Raw genomic sequence first — 15,423 nt, forward strand, 5'->3', positions numbered from 1 at the left:
GCCCCGCCCTCCCCATTAGCCCTCCCCTGTAGCTGATTCTCATTTGCGCAGCAGTGGCTTACATCAGAGTTTGTAAGCATCATGGCAATGGGGACAGGGTTTCCTTGATGTCAGCAGCTTCTCTGGCTTCTCTAACATCAGTAGCTTTGCCCTGTCACCCCCTCTTCCCCAGACGCCACAACCAAAATCATTGCCACACACTGCCAAATATCCCTGTCGGGTAGAGCTGACCCTGGCTAAGAACCACACTGGTTCTTACATTACACATTACAAATGTAAAAAAAGAAAATCAGCAGCAACTGCTTTTACATGCTATATATTATGGTGCCTAACAGTAGCATGTGATTAGACATTATGGATAAACCACTGGGTTCTATTCTAAGCCTAATACTTATTATTTGCTTGCCCTCTACGTCAGTTTCATGGAAATAGTGTGAGGGCTGGAGAGATGGCTCAGCAGTTAAGAGCATTGGCTGCTTGTTCAGAGGACCGAGGGTTCAATTCCCAGTACTCATCTGGCCCTTGGAGATCATCTGTAACTCCAGTTCCTGCGCTCTAGCGCCGCCTGCTGGCCTCCTCCGACACTAGGCATGTACAGGGTGCAAAACATCCACATACACACACAATTAAAAACAAAAGAAATCGTGTCATCTGTTTGTTTAGATGATGCTTTTTGTTCTGTTCTCTTCATTACCTTTAGTGAAGAAGCTGTTTTTGTTTTAGTTTTTCCTGGAAAATATAAAAAGTTAACCGAATTCCCATATGTGATTTAACATATTTTTTAAACATAATCCTCTGGAATCTGACATGGATTCGTATTCTAAGGAAATTCAGTTCCAAGACATAAATTGTTGTAATTCCATTTCTTTCTTCTGCTACTGTGAACAGAAATAATTTGCATATTTGATAGTCAAAGACATACAGATTCTCAGCCTTGTTTACATGATCGATTATTACACATTTCAGTTTTTGTTACATTTATTGCATTATTCCAGATGTACTTACCATCACCATTTTCATAGCTGTTTTATTATACACTGAATTGTTTTCTGAGACTTTGATCCATTTTACAATGGGGGCTGCAGCGAGTGGGGGCTGCACATGAAGTTGCAGTGAGTGGGGGCTGCAGTCTGAGGCTGCAGTAAATGGGGGCTGTGGCCTGAAGCTGCAGTCAATGGAGGCTGCATGTGAGGCTGCAGTAAATGGGGGCTGCAGTATGAGGCTGCAGTATGAGCCAGCAGCAAGTGTCAGCCAAACAAAATGTGAGCAGTAGCAAGAAAATGAGGAAACGGCCCCTGAGATGGTCTGTGCTTCCCCAGTGCATGTTAGCCCTGTGGTTCCTATAACTTGGACTTAGAACTTAGGTTTAACAATCTAGGCTTTCATAACTATCAGAAATATACTTCTACTTTAGAATATGTGAAATAAGGGGCTGGAGAGAGTTCAGTGGTTGAAATCACTCACTGTTCCTTCAGAGAATCTGGGTTTGAGTCCCACACCTATGTAGTGGCTCATAATGCCAGTTCAAGGGGATCTAATGCCCCCTTCTGGCCTCTTCCTGCACCATGTGCATGTGTGGTGCACAGACATTCATGCAGTGTGGTGCACAGACATTCATGCAGTGTGGTGCACAGACATTCATGCAGTGTGGTGCACAGACATTCATGCAGGCAAAACACTCAGACACATCATATCAAATAAAATTTTAACTGAAAGAAATAAGTGAAACATAGTAAAGAATTAGTGTCATGACATTCTTAGGCTAACATCTTCATCATTTTGGGCTGGTTTACCAGAATGCATCCACTGAGTGACTTAAAGACTTCTTACAGTCTGGAAGCTGGGGACTCTCAGGCATAGTATCTGATGAACAGACTCTCCTGGCTTTGCATGTAGTCATTTTTTCCCGGGACAGAGAGAGAAAAATGAAGACTGTAGTTAAAATTTTCCTGTGCTTGCCTGGCACCAAGGTCCCACAGCCACTTATAAAATTCCTGTGTCCTGCCTGGTCCTGTAACCACTCAGACCCACGTAAATACACAGAGGCTTACATTAATTAAAACTGTTCTTCGGTCATTAGCTCAGGCCTACCACTGACTAGCTCTTACACTTAAACTCAGCCCATTTCTGTTAATCTATATGTTGCCACGTGTTCTGTGGCTCTACCTGAGTGCCATTACATGCTGTTCCCTGGACTGTAGGCTGGCATCTTCTGACTCTGCCTTCCTCTTCCCAGAATTCTCCTCTTTTGCTGGCCCCACCTATACTTCCTGCCTGGCTACTGGCCAATCAGCATTTTATTTATCAACCAATCAGAGCAACACATATTCACAGCATACAGAAAGACATCTACAGCAGAAGAGTGTACACACTTGCTCTGGCATCTTCATCCATTCATAAGGGCCCAATCCCATAACCTAACTACTTCCAAAGCCCCATTCCAAACATCAGAAGTACTTGTGCTTTCCAGTGCCCATCAGAAAGGTACTGTTACTGTTCTTAAGGTGTTTTTTTTTTTTTTTAAATGAGAAAGATGAATCTCAAGAAAGACAGTACTTCAAATTCCACATAGTCCCTTCTGGGGCCAGACAACAAGTCTCCTGAGGATAAGCAGAGGTTTTTGCAGTTCCTGTGAATCTGTCCACTGCCCCCAGTGTGTGGCTCTGGCCCAAATTAGACTAGACACTTCCATAGAAGGTGCTGTGGGTTCTGCCCTGGTGCCCTTACAACTGGAGAATCGCTTTCACCAAAGGATGAAGCCTAGAGTTGAAACGCAGACAGACAGGTCCACAATGGCTGAGCCGTGTGGGCTTTAGCTCTGCAAATCTGCTCTTTTGACAAAGCTGGTGCTCTCCTGGCATAGCACAGCTCAGCAGAGAGAGCTGGCCCTGTGGTGGCTCAGCAGAGAGAGCTGGCCCCAGGGTGGCTCAGCAGGAAGAGTTGGCTCCATGGTGGCTCTGCACACCATGGCTGGCCCTGTGGTAGCTCTGTACACCATGGCCAGCTCATTGCTGCCTGGAAGACATACAGTTGTCTTCCCCAGCTGGCAGCTGTTCCTCTTCCAACTGAGTGGCTTCTAACTCAGCTGTGGGTAGAGGTGAAGGGTTGTGTCTATTCCTTCCTGTGAGAAGTTTTAGAAACACATGCAATCTTCATTTCTCTCAGCTTTATTCTGTTGCTTGATCAGTTTGTTCCTCCAATCGTATCCATGCCCATTTCTTTTAGAGTTTGGACGTCCACTTGTGGGGACTTCATGAACTGCTCTTCCTTTGAAATAACCCCCACCCCAGGACTTCTCAACACAGGAGTGAGCTGGTGGTTTCTTATCTTTATCAAAGACAAGATGGAGAAATTGAGGATGTAAAGCATTGAAGTTGGACTGTCTTAAAACTGTCCTATATTAATTATATTTTTGAAAAATCTCATCAAAGGATATAGCATGTTGGTTAGGAGGACGGCACTTAAGTGTGGTTCTGGGATGGGAGGACTTGATGGGAGCCACCCAGGTAGCAGGACAGAAGTATGGTACTAGCCATAACACCACTAAAATTGTTCTGGTAACATTTATTGTACAGTTATGATTGCAAGGTATAGTATATATTTCTCTCATTTTTTCCCCTCACAATCCTGTTATAATCCCCACCTGACAGTTGAGGAGATGGACCCAAGAAGTTTACCAGCTGTGAGCTATGGCATCCAGATGCCATGCATACACTTCTCCAAGCTCCTGGAACTGTGGTCATGTGTGAAGGGTCATGACCTCTACTAACTACTTTTGCTCTGACAAATATTCCTTCTAATCTCTGAAAGTCCCTGTGCTTGGGTCACATTCTAAAACGGATGAAGTAGAACCTTCTGTGTTTCTTGCCTTTCCTAATCTCTAGAGCTCACTCCAGCCCTCCTAGGGGGCCAATGGCTTTGCATAATTTATCATTATTTCTGTCTTCAACACAAATCTACCCAGATGATTTCCTTCTCCCGGAGTCAACGAATGATAATAACTTAAGGTATTCATGTTCTATCTAATGAGGGAATACCACAGGCCAGCAGGTAGCAGTAAGCAATGTATGGGGGCCATCGAAGGTACTAGCATCATTCCCATCACAAAAGCTGTCCCCAAGATAGAGCCCCACCCTACTTACACTCTCAGTTAGGCATTTGAAGAAATTAAGGCACAAAGAGAGAGGGGGGGGGTTCATTAACTGTGACTGTCAGTTCTTGGGAAATCTGGAGCAAAATGCTGGTTTTGGATCTTCTGTCCGGAAATCACACATAGGGATAAATAAATTGAAGTTGGCTCCCACCCTGGGACTGCTCAGATTCTTGGCTCACAGTGATAGGAAGGTCTTGGAACATTCCAGGGGAAACAAAAGCAAGACAAACAAAGAAACAAAGAGCTGTGAACACCAGGCTGAAAGTGATTGGATAAGGGTGGCCGCAAGCTACCCGAGCGAGGCCCGGTGGTTACCCTGGTTGAAGGGCACCCAAAGAAACGCGCATGTTCCCTGGGAGGAAAGCTTGGCTGTGCCTACAGGCTCCGCTACTGTGAGGCCTCTACACTTTGAGAGATGGACCAAAGTGACTCATACTTCCTGAGAAGTGTCTTATCTCCACCGGACAGACATCTGGGCCTTCCCTTGACCAAGAAGTCACCCATGCAGGACCACTCCCTCTTAGGCAGCTTGGCGGCTCTTTCAATGCCCCCTAGGCTGGGTCCTAAGAGTCCCAAAGAAGGGACTGTTCTTAGGCAAAGAAGGAAGGAGAGCTTGCTGACTGTCTTTCTGGGATTTCTGATTCTTTTGCTTTCTTGTATTCCTCTCTCTACTCAGAAGCTGCCAACAGAGCAGGAGGAACTAATTCTCCTCAGGAACTTCTTACCTTCAGGAGGAATGAAGCCATCACTCTACCAACCACATTTTGCTAAAGTGGGGGGAGGGTAAAAGCTTTAATAAAGATGTACCCTCCTGATTAGAGGGTCGTTGGTGGATTGAGATTACTTGAGATCGTATTTTTGGATGGGTTCCAATGGATAGGCTTTGCCCACGGGGAGACAGTAGGGTGGGTACAAATACCATGCACGTTGTCCCTGGGCTGAGTCACTTCTACTTGACTCAGACAGAGGCTTATGACACATGGGCTTCTTGAGAGAGCACATGGGAAGAGACTAGTGTGGGAGATAAACAATCCCATCCGAGTTTGCTTGTTGATGGTGGTGGGGACCCTGGAGCTTCATTGGCTGATACAACATGATACAGTCGTCAGAATGGATGTGTGAGTGTGTTGAATGTCACACAGAGAAGGCACTGTTGCTACAAGTAAGGGGCTCACAGTCTGGCATTGGAGGCAGGCATCTGACAAGTGTTGCTGTGGTGACTGTGGCAGGGATGTTAAGGGTGTAAATAAAGTTCTGTTGAAACTTGAGATGTTGACTGAGATCACAAGGGCTTCACAGATGGGTGGGCAACTCAAACTGGGTTTTGAAGTAAGAGTGGGATTTCTGCTGGCAGGGAAGGGAAAGGATACTGGGACCCTGAGCTGGGGAGCATGCAGTGACTTCTGAACTACTGGGAGTCCCATTTGATGAGGGAGGTGTCCTTAAGGCATGTTCCATGGAACTCTAGGCCTTGGAGATGAGCCATTATAAAGGGATCTTGGGTCAAATTTTTCAGAGTTTGCCTCCTTTCATGGAAGCTTATTGAAGGCCATTATTGAAACAAAGAAAACAAGACAAAACCATTTAGGTTTTTTTAAAGGAAGACACTCTCTCTCTTTGAGTCAGAAAAGAACTTTCAACTCTGGGAATCAGAGCTTGGTTGGATTCCTTTCGGCCTGGGGCAGGACACAGAGAAGGGAAAAGAGCATGATTTCTGAAAGACCAAGCTGTGAGTAGACTAGAGGTTCATGTTGGGTGTCTTCTGTCATTTTGTTTAGTTTTAAAAAATAATTGTTTGGTTTTATTTTATGTATGAGTGTTTTGCCTGTGTGTCTGTGCACCACAAACATGCAGTGCCTAAGGAGGCCAGAAGACGGTGTTCAATCCTCCAGGAACCAGAGTTAAAGAAGGTTGTAAGCCTCCACACTGTTGCTAGGAATCAAACCCAGGACCTCTGGAACAGCAGACAGTGCTCCTAACTGCTGAGCCACCTCTCCAGCCTCCTCTTATCATGTTATCATCCACTCTCTTAGGATGAGGTCTCTCTTTGAACCTGGAGTTCACTGACTTGGCAAGATTAGCTTGCCTGCTAGCTCCAAGTATTCCCCTGTCTCTGCCTCTCCAGTTCTAAGATTATAGGTACACATCACCTCATCTGCTTTTTGCTGGGCTGCCAGGAATCCAAGCTCAGGTCCTCATACCTGCACAGCAACTGCTTTGCCAACTGAACCATCTCCCAAGCCTGTCTCTTCTTGTTATAAATACTATTTGGAATGGAACAATTGCCTTCCCCTCCTGTAAACTCATGTGCTGAAATCCTAATGCCCATGAAGATTAGAAAGAGACCTTCCAGGAATAATTAGGTCACCAGAGTGGAGCCCCCAAGAACGGATTACCAGGGTTAAGAGAGGGACCTCAGCAAGTTTCCTGCCCTGTTTTGCCATGTGAAGGTACAATAAGAAGCCAGTTGTCTGTCACCCATGAAAGGGTTTCCACAAGAGTCATACTGTCACCCTGATGTCACGTTTCCAAATTCTATAACTTTGAGAAGTTCATTTCTGTTATTTATAAATCACCCACCTCATAGCTTTTCATTTATCACAGACTAGGATATTACTATGGACCAGAGTACTTAAGCTTTTCCCACTCATGACTACTTTCAACCTGAGAAAATTTTTATGTAACCTAGGATGTATAGATATGTAGAAGCAAACATTTATTGATAATAAATCATAAAAAATTTGAACCCAATTGTTTGCCATAATTTTATCATATATGAAATATGAAAATAAATTTGCATACTAATGAGATGTAATTACTTATTTATTTTTACACAGAGAATTCGATCTTGGTTGAATAATACCACAGGACACAAAGCACCTTCAACACTTTTCTGAGCTAGTTAATATCTTAATTTGACAGTTGTCAAGGCTGAGAATGCTGCTTCATGTAAATACACAGCACAAAATGGCAGAAGCAGGTTTAGGGTCATTAAAAAAATTGTTGGGCATTCTCTACTTATTCCAAGTCAATATTCATTTAATCTTTTTTGAATGAAGCTCAAAACAGTAGTGACTCAAAGAGCCTTTATTTTTACAAGTAATAAATTTATTGAGAGTCAAGCAAGTACACAAAATTTTATTCTGAATTCAATACTTTGGATTCCAGGACTAACTAGCATCCTGGTAAAACTGGGACAGCAGAAGAGGGATGTGAGGGTTTCTCTGAAGTGGGAGAAGTGATCCAGGTTGAGAGATGCTGTTTTTACTCTGTACATCTTATCTTCAGGTGAACTTGAGCCTAGACTCCTAGGGGTGACCTTGTAGTGCAGCTCTCCATCAGCAGAGCTAACTTGACCTGGCTCATCCTCCTTGCACACCCTCATTCACAGAGTCCTTGGCTGTTCAAGCTCACTCACTTTTAGCTCCCCACTCCCCAATCTGTCATTTCTATGGTCAGTAAGAGAATGGATGAGAAGCATTGATATGCCGGGCGGTGGTGGCGCACGCTTTTAATCCCAGCACTCGGGAGGCAAAGGCAGGTGGATCTCTGTGAGTTTGAGGCCAGCCTGGTCTACAGAGCTAGTCCAGGACAGGCTCCAAAGCTACAGAGAAACCCTGTCTCGAACCCCCCCCCCCCCCAAAAAAAAAGAAGCATTGATATAACCACATGGTATGTTTCTCAATGATAAAAAGAAATACACCAGTAAGCCACAGAAAGACCTAGAAATACCTTAAGAACTTGTTAATTAGAAGAGGCCCCTTTGAAAAGGTTTCCATACAATTTTTCCAACTATGTGACTGTGGTGGTTTAAAAAAAAATGGCCCCCAAAGGGAGTGGCACTATTAGGAGGTGTGGCCTTGTTGGAGGAAGCGTGTCACTTTGGGGATGGGCTTTGAGGTCTCTTTTGCTCAAGCTTCCCACAGTGTGACAGTCAGTTGACTTCCTGTAGCCTGCAAGATGGAGCACTCTCAGCTCCAGCACCACATCTGCCTGTACGCCGCCATGCTCCCCGTCATGATGATAATGGACTGAAATGGTAATCGAGCCACCCTGATTAAATGCTTTCTTTGTAAGAGTTGCCATGGTCATGGTGTCTCTTCACAGCAATGAAAACCTTAGCTAGGACAGTGACATTATGGAAACAACAAAACTGTAGGGACAGGAAATATCAGTGAGTTGAGGGGAAGGGAGGAAAAGATGAAAAGCAGGTAATTATAGAGTAGTGAAATTATTTTGTATGGTGCCGTAATGGGAGGTGTGTGCCATCATGTATTGTCAAAATCCATAGTACTCAGGGATTCCACAGAGTGAGCTCTATATTAACCAGTATTCTCTAAAGGAACAGAACTGATAGAATATATGTAATATTATTAGAGTGGCTTACAGGCTGCCTGGAGGATTCATGGCAAGCTGCTGGTCTTCCATTTATGTTGGAATCCTGAGGAAGCTGGTTCTAATATTAACAAAGGAATGCTGCAGCAATCGGACAGATGAAATTGCTAGCAAGAGTGAAAGCAAGCAGGCAAAGAAGAAGTTTTCTTCTTCCATGCACTTTTATCTGGGCTATCTGCCAGAAGGTGCCAAACATGGTTAGGGGGGGTCTCTCTGCTTCAAAGAGTCTGATCAAGAAAATCCCTCACAGGCATGGCCAGCAGTTTTCTTTTGAGTTGATTCCACATGCCATCAAGTTGGCAGCCAATAGTAGCCATCACAAACCCCAGTGTAAATTATTCACCATAGGTGATGATAATACAACATTAGTCATTTGTAACAAATGTTACAAACTTGTGGACAACATTAGTGGGAACCAGTAAGAGATGAGGTATGAAGGAACTCTGGACCTCTCAATCTTTCTATAAAGCTAAAACTGCATTTTTAAAAAGCCGATTAAGCTGGGTGGTGGTGGCGCACACCTGTAATCCCAGCACCCGGGAGGCAGAGCCAGGCGGATCTCTGTGAGTTCGAGGCCAGCCTGGGCTACCAAGTGAGTTCCAGGAAAGGTGCAAAGCTACACAGAGAAACCCTGTCTCAATCAAGAACAACAACAACAACAACAACAACAACAACAAGCCGATTAATTGAAAAAGATTTGTCCAACACATCAATACACCCTTGTTCTTCTTCCAGGATACCCTTCTCAGTCAGTGGCTCCACTAAGTATCCAATGTTGCAAGTCCCAAATCCAGACTTTGACTTTGCTGCATCCTCATACTCAACTCTGAAGCTAATAAACCAGCAAGAGCTGTTGCTTTCCCTTCCTAAGCAACACTGTAATCTTTCTCTGTTTCCATGTCCTCTACCACCATCCGGGTGATCATCCACTGTCCTGGACCACTACAATGACCTCTTCAACCTGCTTAGCCCCTTGTTTTCCTCCATGCTGTATCCACTGGGGCTCTAAAACACAGACATGAGTGCATCATCCATTGCTTAAAACCTGTGATGCATTTCCTGTTGCTCCTAGGATGAGGGCACAGCTATTATAGTGGCGTTCTTTCATGATCTGTCTCACTATCATGTTGCTGTGGAATATTCCTTTACACTGTGTGAATATAAGTCACTGTGATTGGTTTAATAAAGAAGTTGACTCACCAATAGCTGAACAGGTTAAGGTTAGGCAGGAAAGCCAAACTGAGAATGCTGGGAGAAAGAAAGGCAGAGCTGGGGAGTTGCTAGTAGGCTCAGAGAGAAACAAGATGAGCATGCTGTACTGAGAAAAGGTACTAAGCCATGTTTCAAAACATAGATAAGAAATATGGGTTAATTTAAAATGTAAGAGCTAGTAACAAGCCTGAGCTATTGGCTGAACATTTTTTTTTTTTTTTTTTTTTTTGCTGTTGTTTTTTTAAGACAGGGTTTCTCTGTGTAGTTTTGGTGCCTGTCCTGGATCTCACTCTGTAGACCAGGCTGGCCTTGAACTCACAAAGATCCACTTGGCTCTGCCTCCTGAGTGCTGGGATTAAAGGCGTGTGCCACCAATGCCAGGCTTGGCTGAGCATTTATAGTTAATATTAAGCCTCTGAGTGGTTGCTTAGGAGCAACTGGGGCTCTACACACTGCCCTCATGTTTCTCATGCCTTTTGGGGTCTTACTGTCTTTACCAATGACTACTGTGCATTCTATTCCTTCTGGAAAGGTTCCCATTTCTTTTCAACTCATCCTCTACTCAACCCCATAAGTTTTGACGTGGTAGTCACTTCCTCAGAGAACTCTTCTTTGACTTTCCTGATGGGCTCAAGTCTCCTCATTTGGGCTTCAAGCAAGCTGTAATTGTGTGAGATGGACTGCAGCCAGTCTCCAGGTTGTACAAACAGTAACTGGGTGCTTCAGTCACTTTTACGCAGTGATGAACAAACACTGACAGAAACAACTTCAGGAAATATTGATTCTGGCTCGTGGTGTCAGAGGGCTCAGAAATGACAGCTCACAAAGGGTACGCTGACTAGTGAGGGTAGCAGCTAACACCCAGATCTCGGGAGGTGGTAAATGTGCCTTAAAGCCAGTGTCCCTCACTTTGCCTTGGCACAGGAATCTCTCTCAGTGGCTCAGAGCCTCCTTCCCTGGCAGCTGTGTTCCAGAATTCTCCTCTGAAGCTCATCAGCTCAGCTGTAAGCACTCACTGCCTCTGTGATCTCATCCAGGGAGGGAGCACTTTGGAGCTGAACACATCTGGCCGTTGCAGGATCCAGATTGCAAAATCTGGTGACTTCATGCTCCTTCCTTTCTTCCTTAGAGTAGACACAGTTCTCATCATGCTGGGCAGCTTTATAAGAGCTCATGAGGGCGACAGAAAAACAGCACTGAAGAGACATCCAGTTTTAACTCCATAAAAAGATTAGTGTCATAAGGTTCTTCTTTAAAAAAAAACAACAAACCCAAAACTTTGTATTTACTCTTCATGGATTTTTACATCATGCACCCCGATTCCACTCATTTTTCCCTCACCCCCATCTTCTGCCTTTGTGAATGCCCCCTATAAACAAAACAAAATAAAAATCTCAGTGTGGAAGCTGTAGTGTGGCCCAGTGAGTCACACAGTGTACCCCTTAGTCCAGACATCTTGTATGTGTTCAAGGCCATGGATCATTGTTCTGGTTCGAGGCCTCTGGCTTTTGCTACACCCTCGGTAATGGACCCTCCCTGGGACTCCTCCTGGATACCCTGTTGTTGTCCTGTGTCATGGAGATCCTGTAGCTTTGGATCTGCAGATCCAGCCCCTTCAGGTACTCCAGCAGGTCATAGATGAGGTGGATGCTGGGGTAGGCTAACTCATAGCCCTGGTTCTGGGCCTGAGTGGCGGCTGGGTTGGTCAGCCTGCCAGCTTTCCCTTATCAATACCACCAGAGTGAGAGAGCTCTCCAGCACTGCCCTGGTTAGTTTACCCAATGCAGCAGGCAGGAAGGAGCAGGGCCAGTTCTCCTGTTCTCATGTCCTTGGGTCTGGCTCTCCCACATTCCCACCACCAGGGTTGGTTCTATTGTTTCGCCCAGGTAAGGTCTACGGTCTGCTCTCCTGATTGCTGCAGCTGGTGAGGGAGAGGGTCAGCTCTTCCATTCTCATGCCCCACCCCCAGGCTGGCTGTTCTGCCTGCCACATTTGGCAATTGGGGTGGGGCACATGTTTTCTTCACCCATGCCACCACATGGCATATGAAGGAGAGGGCATGTGCCACTCTCATGCTCTCATATCTATAGGACCAGCTCACTTGTGCCCCCACCAACAGGGTCAGCTCTAGTGCGCACCCCAGGCTCTTTCTTGTGCTGCAGCTGGTGAGGGGAAGGACCGGTTCTCCTGCTCTTGTGACCCAGGGGCCAGTTCTTCTGTCCACTGCAGGTAGCAATGGGGAGGGCATCTTTCCCTCCCCTGTGCCACCACATGGCTGATCAGGGGGCAGGGTCAGCTCACCTGCCCTCACACCCTCCAGGCTGGTTCACTTGTGCCCTCACCAAGCCAAGAGGGTCAGCTATACTATGCTGTCTGGGTGAGGTGCAATGCCAATTTTCCTGCTCTTATGACCCCAGGTCAGCTCTCCCACACGTCATAGGCAGTGAGGGACAGGGGTCTTCTCTCCCTTGCTCACTCCACCATATGACCAATGAGGGTTAGGGCCAGATCTTTCATGGGGGTGGATCACTTGTGCTACCATCCACAGGGTCAGCTCTACTGACCTTCCAAGTGCTGTAGCCTGTGAGGGGCAGGATCAGTTCTCCCTAGTACTGCAGCTGGTGAGGGGTGGGACCAACTCTGGGTAGCCTATCCTCACTGCTTTCAGTGGCAACAGGAGCCATGGACCTCACCACAGACGGTGGCTGCAGCAAGGCCATGGACCCAGACATGGCCCCTGGCAGCAGCCCAGGCCTGAGTGACACCATGGCCCTGGGTGGCAGCACAGGCCACTCAGATCTGTATGGCCTAGCAGAGGCTCAGCCCTTGCACACTAAGGTGGCCCTAGGTGGTAGCCCAGAACCCTGTTATTCACGTGGCCCATGGTGGCAATCCTGGCTGTGAATATCCACCCAGACCCAGATGCAGTTGGGTTGTGGACTCAGACATGGTCCTTGGGAGCAGCCCAGACCTGGTGGCCACCATGGCCCTGGTTGGCAGCACAGGCCACTCAGACTGGCATTGACCCTTGCTGTGGGATGTTGTTCTGTATGCTGTGAATATGTGTTGCTCTGATTGGTCAATAAATAAAATGCTGATTGTCTAGTAGTCAGGCAGGAAATATAGGTGGGGCAAGCAGATGAGGAGAATTCTGGGAAGAGGAGGGCTGAGTCAGGAGTCACCAGCTAGACACAGAGGAAGCAAGATGACAAGGCAGACCTGAGAAAAGGTACTAAGCCATGTGGCTAAACATCGATAAAAATTATGGGTTAATTCAAGTGTAAGAGATAATCAGTAATAAGCCAGAGCTAATGGCCAAGCAGTTATAATTAATATAAGCCTCTGTGTGTTTACTTGGGGGATGTGAATGGGAGAGATTTGTCCTAACTGCCAGCCAGCCAGGACACAGGAAAACTTCCAACTACAGACCCTGATTGTTTTAATAAAAGAGCTGACTGGCCGGTAGCTAGCTAGGCAGAAGGTATAGGCAGAACAGCAAGACACAGAGGATGCTGGGAAGAAAAAGGGCAGAGTCTTAGGAGTCTCGAGCAGATGCAGAGGGAAGCAAGATAAGCATGTTGAAAGAAGGTACCGCCACGGGGCAGAGGGTAGCTAAGAAACATGGGTTAATTTAAAATGTAAGAGCTAGCTAGGAACAAGCCTGAGCTTGAGCATTTATAATTAATAATAAGTCTCTGAATGGTTATTTGGGAGCAGCTGCCGAGACACAGAGGAACTCTGCCTATAGACCCAGTCATAGAGTGGCTCTTGAACACCCACCTGACCCAAAGTGGTAGCTCAGACACGGGTCACCACACAGCCTTCAATGGTGACAGGAACCTCAGACATCAACACAGACCCTGGCTGTGGCAGGGCCACAGACCCAGACATGGACTCAGGTGGCAACAGATGTTACTCAGGTCTGTATGGGCCCAACAGCAATGCAGCCCTCTGACAACAACATGGCTACAGGTGGTGGCCCAGATCCTGGGCGTCTGTGTGGCCTTTGGTGGCAACACGGGTCACACACATCGACATAGCCTCAGGCTGTAGTGGGACCATGGACCCACGCATGGTTGGTCCTGTCTTTGGTAGCAGCTCAGGACAGGGCCAGACGTCATTGTGGCCCTAGTTGGCACTGTAGATTGCCCAGATTGGCATGGCCCCAGATGACAAGCAGGCCATCTCTGTCAGCCTGCTCCTCATGGTCCTCACTTCTCCAGATCCACCTCTCTTCCCAGCACATGAATCTTTCTGCTTCCCCTCCCCCCGTCACCCCATTTCCTCTATCTCTCTCTCTCCCATTTCCTCACCAGAATGGTGCCCCACTGCCTGGTGGTGGGCTCATGGCTGATTCTGTCATAAGGTTCTCACATACTTGTTTTGACCATTTCTCATGTCTTTGTTAAGGAACAATACATTTGTAGATAGCAGGCTCTCCGCTGAGAATGAAGTTATAATCACCTTCCTGAGGCTCAGAATCTAGCTTCCTCTTTCTTCACTGATGTCCCAGTCTATGGAGAATTGGGAACCTATAACTCAGTCCCACTGTCTTCACGTTTCTCATTTCTCTTTATTTATTCATTCAGTAAACCTTCAGGTCACATAAGATGGCAGGCCCTGAACGGCCATCGTGGCTCCCTGACCTTTTGTGACTTATTCTTCTATTTGGGTGAGAGTTCAGGGGTGCAGTGATCTGTGCATTTTCCTCACTAGAACAGTGATTTACACTTAACAACTTAGTGACCACATGGACACCGTCGGTGACTGTGTTCAGGTACCTTCCTGATTGCCTGCCTAGCCCTCAGCAGCCACTTCCCTCTGCTGGGTAATGGAACCCTGGTTCTCTGTCTCTGTCTCTCTCTGACTCTGTCTCTGTCTCTCTCTGTCTCTGTCTCTCTGTCTCTGTCTCTGTCTCTCTATCTCTCCCTCTCTCTCTCTCTCTCTCTCTCTCTCTCTCTCTCTCTCTCTCTCTTTGTGTGTGTGTGTGTGTGTGTGTGTGTGTGTGTGTGTGTGTGTGTGATGATGTGCTGAACATGCAACCCAGGGCCTCAATTACACTCAGTAAATGCTCTAACCATATAGGAAAATCTTTATTGATTTCAGATCCTGTGGCATGATGGAACTAATCCAAGTTCAGATCGGTTGACTTGATCCCCAGCCTAGGGCAGAGCAAACTTGGGTAAAAGAGATGCAGGCCAAGGCAGAAGACAGGGTGATCCATCCACAAGCTGAGAGACAGAAGAGGTTCCCCAGAAAACCACCAGAAGCAAGGTGAAGGGCACGGGAGAGCCTCTCCTTCACAGCCTTCAGAAGCCTCCAGTACCCTCCCCCAAGAGGCCCTGAAACTGGAGGCTTGTAAGGCTGGCACTGCCCTCCAACACCATGTCACGGCTGCTTGCCTGTGAGTGGAGCCCAGAATCAGGACAGCAGGAGGTAGAACACTCTAGATGGACCGGGTCCTGATGACTTTGCCCCTTCTGTATAAGATCTCAGTTTCCTGGGGCTGCTGTACCATGTGCTACAAACTGAACATTTTTTTTGTTTTGTTTAAAAGACAGGGCCTCACCATGCAGCCGTGGCTGTCCTAGAAGTTGCTATGTAGCCCAGGCTGGCCTTGAACTCACAGAGATCCTCTTGCCTCTGTCTCCTGAGTTCTGGGA

The sequence above is a fragment of the Onychomys torridus genome, chromosome 8 (genome assembly GCF_903995425.1).
Source record: "Onychomys torridus chromosome 8, mOncTor1.1, whole genome shotgun sequence".
In the NCBI taxonomy this organism is placed as follows: domain Eukaryota; kingdom Metazoa; phylum Chordata; class Mammalia; order Rodentia; family Cricetidae; genus Onychomys; species Onychomys torridus.